The sequence below is a fragment of the Schistocerca gregaria genome, chromosome 3, assembly GCF_023897955.1.
Source record: "Schistocerca gregaria isolate iqSchGreg1 chromosome 3, iqSchGreg1.2, whole genome shotgun sequence".
Classification (NCBI taxonomy): domain Eukaryota; kingdom Metazoa; phylum Arthropoda; class Insecta; order Orthoptera; family Acrididae; genus Schistocerca; species Schistocerca gregaria.
In genome coordinates, this window is record NC_064922.1 from 122266504 (window position 1) to 122277077 (window position 10574).

At 45.7% G+C, this 10574-nt stretch overlaps 1 non-coding gene across 1 annotated transcript; it reads right to left on the reverse strand.

Moving 5' to 3' along the window:
- Positions 1-10280: 10280 nt before the first annotated feature.
- Positions 10281-10355, reverse strand: Trnas-uga (transfer RNA serine (anticodon UGA)). Its single transcript has one exon. It is a non-coding gene; the product is annotated as a tRNA-Ser (tRNA).
- Between the last annotated feature and the right edge of the window lie 219 nt (positions 10356-10574).

Here is a 10574-nt window from a genome sequence, read left to right on the forward strand (position 1 = left end):
CAGCTATCTGGCTGCGTCGTTATCTTTTGTGACCCCTCTGACACGCCTGGCGTCCCCTGTTAACTCTATCTCCCCGTATGATTTCTGGTGTATCGTCTGAGAACAACTGCATTTAGACTTGGCTTTTCTGCGGTTACAACAATGTCCATGGTCAAGAAAATCTTAACCCTCTTCAGACAATCTAGTGTATCGTCAATTCGTGGAAGGGGTAAATGTCCTTTTTAGTTATCTTTTAAAGCTTCCTGCTTGTAATCAACACAAAAGCCCCAACTGCCATCCTTCTTCCTGACGAGAACCACTGGTGACGACCATGGGCTCTGCGAAGGCTGAATGATGTCATTCTTTAACATTTTCTCTACCTCATTGCTAATTATTCGACATTCCATTTCTGACTCACGGTATGCTGTCTGACTTATTGGTTGATGGTCTCCAGTACTAATCCGGTGCTTCACCTGTGGATTGAAGCATTCAGAGAACTCTTGAAGAATGGCAAGTAGCTTCTTCTGTCGTTCCTTAGTGAGATCTGGTGATAGTATAGCTAGAAGATCTTGCTCGTAGTGGTAGCGCCAATTCCACCCACAGACTCGGCATGGGAGGTTTCTATGACGCTCAGCTGTTCGGCAGTTAACGGTTCAGCTTTTGCTGCACACATGCGTCTTGGGAGCATCTGTGGTTCTCGGCGACAGTTAACTATCCACAATTCACCGAATCCGTTCTTAAACGAGACGACAGAGGCTGGGATGACCAGATTATTCTTCTGTGGTATGCTTCTCTTACATTCCACTACAAGATCCATGGGTTGATGCATGGTATGACACGTGTCAGATACCTTTCTAGCGCTGACTGTAGGAATTATCACTTCATCCAGCACACATAGTCTCTACACACTCGGATGCGCATTTCCTGTCCACAGTATCCCATCTCCTCTAGCATAACCTTCGAGCGACCACAATCTATAATTGCCTGAGAAGCTTTCAAGAAGTCTTATCCGAGAATGACGTCATGACTACACTCTTGTAAGACGTCAAATTCTAAGGGCTGTATATGGCCACTTATACTCACACAAATGACACAACTTCCTGTAGGTTTTACATATTTCCCATTAGTCAACTTCAGCAGAGGTGTTTTGTTGTAGACGAATGCGGTTTTGTGGAACTGGCGACGGTACTTTTCCGAAAGGACTGAATATGATGCTCCAGAGTCCACAAGGGCTTGGGCTGGACGGCCATCCATGAGGATTTTGACGTAGTTTCCCATCATTCTTGTAGTGATTGACGACGGAGGATTATTCTCTTCCGCGGCCTCACCTTCGAGGGAGGTCGCACCCTTTAGTTTTCCAGGTTGCGGCTGCTAGGTGATCGGCTGGAGCTTCTAAACGGCGATGTAGACCTTGATCGGAGTGTTGGGGAGCTTCCACTCCAGCGGCTAGCTTGCGGCGATGGTGGCCTACGTCGTCCTGCACCCACATCTTCTTGTTCATCTTCGTCGTCCCGGAGGTGGCGTCGGCTAAGATTAGTCTGCTGTCTTCTGGCGAGGGAGTCATCAGATGTCCGCTGCCTTTCTCGAAAACAGCGCACCACATGTCCCGGTCGTCCGCAGCGGAAACATGCTGGTTGGTTATCCTTAGTCCTCCAGACGTCAGTCTTCCTTGGTTCCCAACAAGGTTCCTCCTGCTGCGTTGTAGGAACGTAAGTTCGCTTATGTTTCGACTTTTTCACCGTTTTAAAGAGAAATGAAGGACGAGAGATTGGGTTCAATGTCTGTTTGACTTCCTCTCATATGACTTCTTCAAGAGTCTCGGTTCTTTGCTCGCCTTGCAATCCAAGTGCCTTGTGAACTTCCTCTCTTACTATCTGACGAAGAACACATTCTAAATCACTTCCTTCCTCCATCACAGACATCGATACGTTTGGAAGCCGTTCAAAATTCTTGCGTTTAATTCTTTTTTGACGCACTGTCTCGATATACTGGCACTATTTTATGAAGTCGTCTGCTGTCGAAACCTCCTTCAGAAGTAGGGCTTGATACATGTTCTCAACAGCACATTTCATGAGATATACATCCTTATATTCCTCCTTCATTATAGGAGCCACTATTTTACACAACTCCAAGACGTCTTGAATGTAGGATGCTGTAGTTTCTCCTGGAAGCTGTGCCCTGCACTTTAATTTATCTTCAGCCTTGCACTTCTGTCGTTGTGTGTCGCCGAAATACTTGCGCAGTTCCGCCTGGAATACTTCCCAGCTTGTGAACTTCTCCTCATTGTTCTCACACCATTGCTTGGCAGTGCCCTCCAAGTAGAAAAATACGTTAGCCAAACACATCGTGTCATCCCATTCGTTAAATTTGGCTATACGCTCATATACCTTCAGCCATTTGTTTGGATCTTGACCATCGTCACCAGGGAACCTGGAAGGATGTCTCATGTGGTGGCACACAGTTGCTGTCATCGTAACGTCCTCTTGTCTGTCTCCGATGGATTGCGATCTGTTGAATATGGCACGAACTAGGGGTTTCTCGCCACGTAAACGGCGGTTCTATCGTGGCCTGATGGGAGACACTGTGACGCCGATAATTGCGTTATCACAAGTTGCAATATCCAGCGCCTCGACCTGAATAATGTCACGCAGAAGAAGGTGTAATAAGATGAATGACGAACACTAACTTCACTTAACGGAGGTTTATTCAGCACTTGCACATAATAGAGAGCGGCGCGAACTGCCTTCGGCCAGGACACATACGGTATATATGCAGTTACAGAACATTCCAGTACAATGATTCTTGACATTTGTGGATACTTCTAAAATATACTCGAACCGAATATAGAAGTTAAAACTTTACAGTTCAGTTGAGGGTTGAACTCACGACCCTTCATCCAGCAGTATCATAACCACTACACTACGATATCTGTACCACTGAGCTACTACTGTCGATTGTCAGTCCTAACAAGTTTGCTGAATGTTTTAAATAACGTTTACACTTTGTTGTAAGTAATTAAGTGCCCTCATTCTCAAATACTGGGTGAATAAAATCTAGGAACTCGCACGTTGTGCGTTCAAAATGGTGTAATGGTTCTGAGCACTATGCGACTTAACTTCTGAGCTCATCAGTCACCCAGAACTTAGAACTAATTAAACCTAACTGACCTAAGGACATCACACATCCATGTCCGAGGCAGGATTCGAACCTGCGACCGTAGCGGTCGCTCGGCTCCAGACTGCAGCGCCTAGAACCGCACGGCCACTCCGACCGAACGCGTTGTGGGCTACGCTTCTTTTTCACCCCACCTCATTGATAGGTAGGTGGTTTTCACCCTCACAGCGATTTTTTCCGGACAGTAAGTGATATGTGTAACAAGCATTCTTGAAATCGCTCCAGTGGTTTAGGAGAAGATGTGCAACATACGTATACACATACGCTCCTGGAAATTGAAATAAGAACGCCGTGAATTCATTGTCCCAGGAAGGGGAAACTTTATTGACACATTCCTGGGGTCAGATACATCACATGATCACACTGACAGAACCACCGGCACATAGATACAGGCAACAGAGCATGCACAATGTCGGCACTAGTACAGTGTATATCCACCTTTCGCAGCAATGCAGGCTGCTATTCTCCCATGGAGACGATCGTAGAGATGCTGGATGTAGTCCTGTGGAACGGCTTGCCATGCCATTTCCACCTGGCGCCTCAGTTGGACCAGCGTTCGTGCTGGACGTGCAGACCGCGTGAGACGACGCTTCATCCAGTGCCAAACATGCTCAATGGGGGACAGATCCGGAGATCTTGTTGGCCAGGGTAGTTGACGTACACCTTCTAGAGCACGTTGGGTGGCACAGGATACATGAGGAAGTGCATTGTCCTGTTGGAACGGCAAGTTCCCTTGCCGGTCTAGGAATGGTAGAACGATGGGTTCGATGACGGTTTGGATGTACCGTGCACTATTCAGTGTCCCCTCGACGATCACCAGAGGTGTAAGGCCAGTGTAGGAGATCGCTCCCCACACCGTGATGCCGGGTGTTGGCCCTGTGTGCCTCCGTCGTATGCAGTCCTGATTGTGGCGCTCACCTGCACGGCGCCAAACACGCATACGACCATCATTGGCACCAAGGCAGAAGCGACTCTCATCACTGAAGACGACACGTCTCCATTCGTCCCTCCATTCACGCCTGTCGCGACACCACTGGAGGCGGGCTGCACGATGTTGGGGCGTGAGCGGAAGACGGCCTAACGGTGTGCGGGACCGTAGCCCAGCTTCATGGAGACGGTTGCGAATGGTCCTCGCCGATACCCCAGGAGCAACAGTGTCCCTAATTTGCTGGGAAGTGGCGGTGCGGTCCCCTACGGCACTGCGTAGGATCCTACAGTCTTGGCGTGCATCCGTGCGTCGCTGCGGTCCGGTCTCAGGTCGACGGGCACGTGAACCTTCCGCCGACCACTGGCGACAACATCGATGTACTGTGGAGACCTCACTCCCCACGTGTTGAGCAATTCGGCGGTACGTCCACCTGGCCTCCCGCATGCCCACTATACGCCCTCGCTCAAAGTCCGTCAACTGCACATACGGTTCACGTCCACTGCCATTAATAAGTGCTAAAGTGTTGCCAGTGTTCGATTTTGTGCATAATATGACGTCTTGATTATGTCCGATAAATGTTCGATGATATTCATGCCAGGCGATCTGGGTGGCCAAATCATTCTCTCGAAGTGTCCAGAATGTTCCTCAAACCAACGGCGAACAGTTGCGTCATCCATAAACATGAAATCACTGAATGGCAGAAGACGGTCTCGAAGTGACCGAAAATAACCAATGGTTCGCTCAGTTGGACCAGAGGACCCAGTCTATTGCATGTAAACACAGCCCTCACCACTACGAAGCCACCCCTAGCTAGCACAGTGCCTTGTTGACAATTTGGGTCCCAGGCTTCGTAGGGTCTGCAACACACTCGAACTCTACCATCATCCCTTACCAACTGAAATGAAGACTCGTATGAATAGGCTACGGTTTTCCAGTCGCCTTCGGTCAAACCGATATGGTCGAGAGCCCAGGAAAGGCACTGTTGGCGATGTGGTGCTGTTAGCGAAAGCACTCGCGTCAGTCGTCTACTGCCGCAGTCCATTAACGCCAGATTTCGCCGCAGAGTCATAACGGGTACGCTCGTCATACGTCCCACAGTGATTTATGCAGTAATTTCACGCAGAGTTGCTTGTCTGTTAGCACTGACAGCTCTACACAAACGCCGCTGCTCTCGATCGTTAAGTGAAACCCGTCGGCCACTGCGTTGCCTGAGATTTGGTATCCTAGGCACACTGTTGACACTGAATATCGGAATATTGAATTCACTAACAGTTTCCAAAATGGGATGTTTCATGCGTCTAGCTCCAATTACCATTCCAAATTAAAAGTATGTTAATTCCCATCGTGCGGCCAAAATCACATTAAACAACCTCTCACATGAGGCACTGAGTACACATGACAGCTCCGCCATGCACTCACTTTTATACCTTGTGTACGCGATACTGCATATCGCTATCCTACGACTTTTATTACCTTTGTGTACACCTTCATATGTGCGTAGATCTATTTTCAAAATAAGTGGGATTTTATGTGCCACATAATCATAAAGGTTGTTGGAGAAGTTGAGGATCTTCAAACAGAGATCAAGTCTACCTTTGACGCAGTGTTACTTAATCTTAAGTTTTACAAAAGTTGATGAAAAGATACCTAAGAAGAAGACTCAGTTACGAGTGACATTAACAAAAAATGATACTAGTACTGTAGTACATCAGATATCGGAGGTAGAAGCCCTTTAGAATGGAGTCCAAGATATAAAATCTGGAATCAGATCAGCGACTGAGGTTGCGTACCGAAACATAGGAGAAGGGATCTGCTCAGATTACGGATCGCGCTATTGTAGCTTGCGAAAAGCAGATGGTGGTCAGCTCCTTATCCCTCCAATTGTCCATCCCAGAATGCCTAAAAAGTTACTTGCTCCTGCTCGACTTCCAGTGTTTCAAAAATTCAGAGTGGAGCGAAAGACTCCATGGTATTATCAAAGTGTAGAATTAGAGATGTAACAAACTTTACGAATAATCTGGGAAAGGACGGCGAACATTCCACTCTTTGTGTGCTAGAGCCTCATTTTTCCCATCTTGAGGTTCGCACTGGACTGAAGCAGCGTTACCTTCATTGATCGGCTCGTGCACACTGTGCGCTAGGTGGCACAATGCGATCTGGTTGCAAAAACAAAATTTTTGTGGCGTGTCCTAAGCGATGCTCTCACGCTAGACAAGCAGCACTGGGGTGTCTAGTATTTTGACGTCAGTGCAGAAAGCAGAAAATGTCACACTCAAATTAACCCACTCGTAATGGAAAAGTGAGCGTGGCGTTTACCGTCCAGCACGTCGATAGGCGCCAGCAGTGTTCACGAAAAAATATCGGAGCGGGCCACAGCCCAGCTTCCGCAAAGGTTGCTCAACACCCAAGTAGGTGTAACTAACCTAAAGAGATTCATAGCCTGCTCTCTTCCACCAAAGGATCCCCAAAACGATACCACAAATGTAACCGCAAAACATTCTCCACAAAATCAACAGATATCGCATACCGATATGTAACGGTAGTGTTCCAGTGTTCCAGGATTCTTCAACTTGTATTTGGGACTTTTTTATTTATCTCTTTGTTAGCTATGTGTGTGTCCACCTAGATACTGCTCAGGGAGACCGTATCCTCGGAGACCTCAGATGTCACCTTACATTTTTATCACACGTTGTTTTGAAATTTTTAATGTGTAAATTAGTTCTTGGATTGGGCCTTGAACTCAATGACCCTTTCATTTCGTTCTTTCTTTATAAAAATATTCTGAAAAAAGAACCACTCAGAAAAATACTGTGCTCATCAGACGTTCTTGTGAGAATCACATATGCTATTACTGTAAACCCTTGCATGTTGTAACACTAGTAAAGTGTAAAATACAGGTCGGTATACCATGCCAAAGAGACACCTACTCGAGCATGAAACATCTGGAAGACGCAGTCAGGAGCAGTAAAGAAAGAAAGAATGGTGTGTGGTCATGGTCACGAGTGTGTGCGAGGAATTAAAAAATTTAATCAATGTAAAATTCATATTCAGGCTGTCAGAAAGTTGTGAGCTTCACGACTATATAACCAGCAAAATACTTTTTTTATTTCAGTGTTCGCTGAAGTGTGTAACGTGGTTTATAAACAATTTGTGCCGAGAATCTAAGTCGTTGCTGGGTGGGGTAGCCGCGCGGTCTAGGGCGCCTTCCACGGCTCGCACGGCTGCCCCCGTCGGAGGTTCGAGTCCTCCCTCGGGCATGGGTGTGCGTGTTGTCTTTAGCGTAAGTTAGTTTAAGTTAGATTAAGTAGCCTACGCCTAGGGACCGATGACCTCAGCAGTTTGGTCCCATAGGAACTTACCACCAATCTAAGTTGTTAGTAACTACTGCTAATTCTAAAACGACTACAGTTGTGAGTTTATTATTTCATATAATCACCTTCCCACCAATTAACACGTTAACGGTTTACAGCGACACATACATCACCATGTTACGGAAAAAGCAGAGCATAAAGCAGGGCACATTGTTTTATTTATTTATTTATTTAACCTGGCAAGATTAGGGCCATCAGACCCTCTCTTACATCTAACCAGGCATTCTACTTATTTTACATTCATATGTTTTAGTAGGCATGTTAAACTACATCTAGTACAAAAAGTGAAATAAACAATTAGAAAGGTACATCTGGAAAAATACATTATTGAAGAGAAAGATTTTAGATAGGAGTGCAGGCAGCAGGGAGTATGAGGGAGACTCATGGTGAAGGGAGGAGAAGAATAGAGAGACATGATGAAACATAATTAAGGAAATATAAAGGAAAAGAAGATTGCGTAAAGATAGAGATAGATGAAGAGGAAGGCATCTCAGGAGCAAGATAGGAGACGCTAGCTTTGCTATTTGACTGATGAGAGGATTGGTCTTGTACATTAATTTTGTGGAGAACTTTATGAGGATGATAGTAGGAAATGCTTCAACTTCTTCTTAAAAGCAGCAGGAGATTGAATTTTCCTCAAGGTAAGGGGCAGTTTGTTCCAGAGGCGGACAGCGGCAACTGAGAAGGAGTTTGCAAAAGTTTTTGTTTTGTGAGTGGGCACAGTTAGGATACCAAATAAGAGTGACCTCGTGTTTCGATTATGATGGCATGACAGGTTTTTAATCTCTGAATCAAGGTACTGGGGTGCTTGCGCGACGAGGAGTCGGTGAAGCAGACATAGAGTGTGGTAGTCACGCAATTTGTCCGGCCGCAGCCACCCTAGCTCGGAGTATGAAGCACTAACATGATCATATCGGCGAATGTTGCAGGTGTAACGCACACAGGCATTCATGGTTAGCTCTAGCCGTCTTTTGTTTTCACTACTCATGCCTTGTTGAATCACATCACAATAGTGGATGTTCGGTAGAAGGAGTGCTTGCACGAGCTGGCGTTTCAAGCCCTGTGGAAATATGTTCCGAAACTTTTTGAGAGCCTAGAGACAAGCAGACGTCTTTCGGCACGCTGCGACTGTATTCTCCGCCAGGGTTGAGATGCTCATCCAAAGTTTCACCCAAGTTCTTCACTGTTTTCTGATATGGTATTGGAGTACCGTCGAACAGAGTAGGAGGTAGCCGTTCGCGGAAATCTGAACTTATTAATTTCTGATGGGCTGTTAAGATTACTTGCGTCTTTTTTGCATTTAGTTTAAGCCCCAGGTTTTTCGCCCATGTCACTACTGAAGACAGGTCATCATTCATCAGAGCGATTGCAGTGTTTACATCTTCAGGTCTGACGCTTAGGTAGAGCTGGAGGTTGTCGGCATAGAAATGATATTTACAGGAGGACAGAACCGACGAAATATCGTTGACATATAAAGAAAACAAAAGTGGTCCTAAGACTGATCCTTGTGGCACTCCTGAAGATACATATTTCCAGGAAGATTTTTCATTTTCGCAGACAACACATTGCTGTCTGTCTTTTAAGTAGCTTTCAAACCATCTCATTGCACTATGAGAGAAATTAAGCTGTTGCATTTTTCTGAGCAATATGTCAAAGTTAACAGTGTCAAAAGCTTTGCTGAAGTCCAGTAGCGTCAATATTGTTGCCTTTCGATTGTCGATGGCATATTTCAGGTCATCAGTTACTTTAATTAGAGCAGTGTTTGTGCTGTGATGTTTACAGAAACCGCATTGAAATTTGTCATATAGACTGAATTCATGCAAGTGTTCAGTGATTTGGTCATGAACAATATATTCAAGTGCTTTGGAAACAGCAGGCAGTATGCAAATTGGTCGGTAATCACTAGGCAGTTGTGGTTTCCGATCTTAGGAATGGGTCGAGTTATGCTTCTTTTCCATGCAGTGAGGTATATTCCGTTCACGAGGGAAAAATTAAATATGTCAGTTAAGACAGGTACTAAGATATCGGCAACATTCTTAATCATGGTTATACCGATGCTGTCGTTGCCTATTGCATCAGAAGAAATTCTCATTATTGCTTTTCTTGCCGTATTTGTTGTTACAGGTTTTAGATGGAAGGTATCGTTGTTAGTTATCCTGTTTGGGGATTCTTGTGGACGGTAATTATCAGCCATGCTGGTATTCAGAGGTGCAGAGAAAAAGTCATTTAATTCGTTAGCTGACAAATGAAGAGTAGTTTCCGATTTTGCCTTTCCGACCCCCAAGCTACGGAAATTCTTCCATAGAGTCGTGGGTTTCAGATCGCTGCATACAAGGGAGCGAGCGTGCCTGATTTTGGCATTGCGAATGCATTGTTTCATTCTGTTCCATAGCTTTCTATATTCGCCTATATTCGCCTGTGGGCAGCATCCCTATTAGTCATCATTTGACGTAATTCAGCTGTCAGCCATGGAGCAGGAGATTTTCTTACACGGACTGTGCGCACAGGTGCATGTTTGTCATAGAGGGCAGTGAGTTTATCACCAAGTTCATTAATTTTGTCGTCGATTGTAGGTTCTCTGATTATTTGATGCCGTGAGATTTCTGAGCAATGGGCTGTTACAGCGTCAAGGTCAATACGTTTCGTGTTCCTACAAGTTACGTAACGCAATTTGATCCTTGGGGCTGCACAGAGTAGGCCAGGAATATTACATCATGTGCTGAGAGGCCAGGGACCGATGATTGACCAACATCTCTTACTTTAGAATGAGATTTTCACTCTGCAGCGGAGTGTGCGCTGATAAAAAAATTCCTAACAGATTAAATTGTGTGCCCGGCCGAGACTCGAACTCGGGACCTTTGCCTTTCACGGGCAAGTGCTCTACCAACTGAGCTACCGAAGCACGACTCGCGGCCGGTACTCACAGCTTTACTTCTGCCAGTATGCGTCTCCTACCTTCCAAACTTTACAGAAGGTTCGCAGGAGAGCTTCTGTAAAGTTTGGAAGGTAAGAGACGGATACTGACAGAAGTAAAGCTGTGAGTACTGGGCGTGATTCGTGCTTCGGTAGCTCAGTTGGTAGAGAACCTGCCCGCGAAAGGCAAAGGTCCCGAGTTCGAGTCT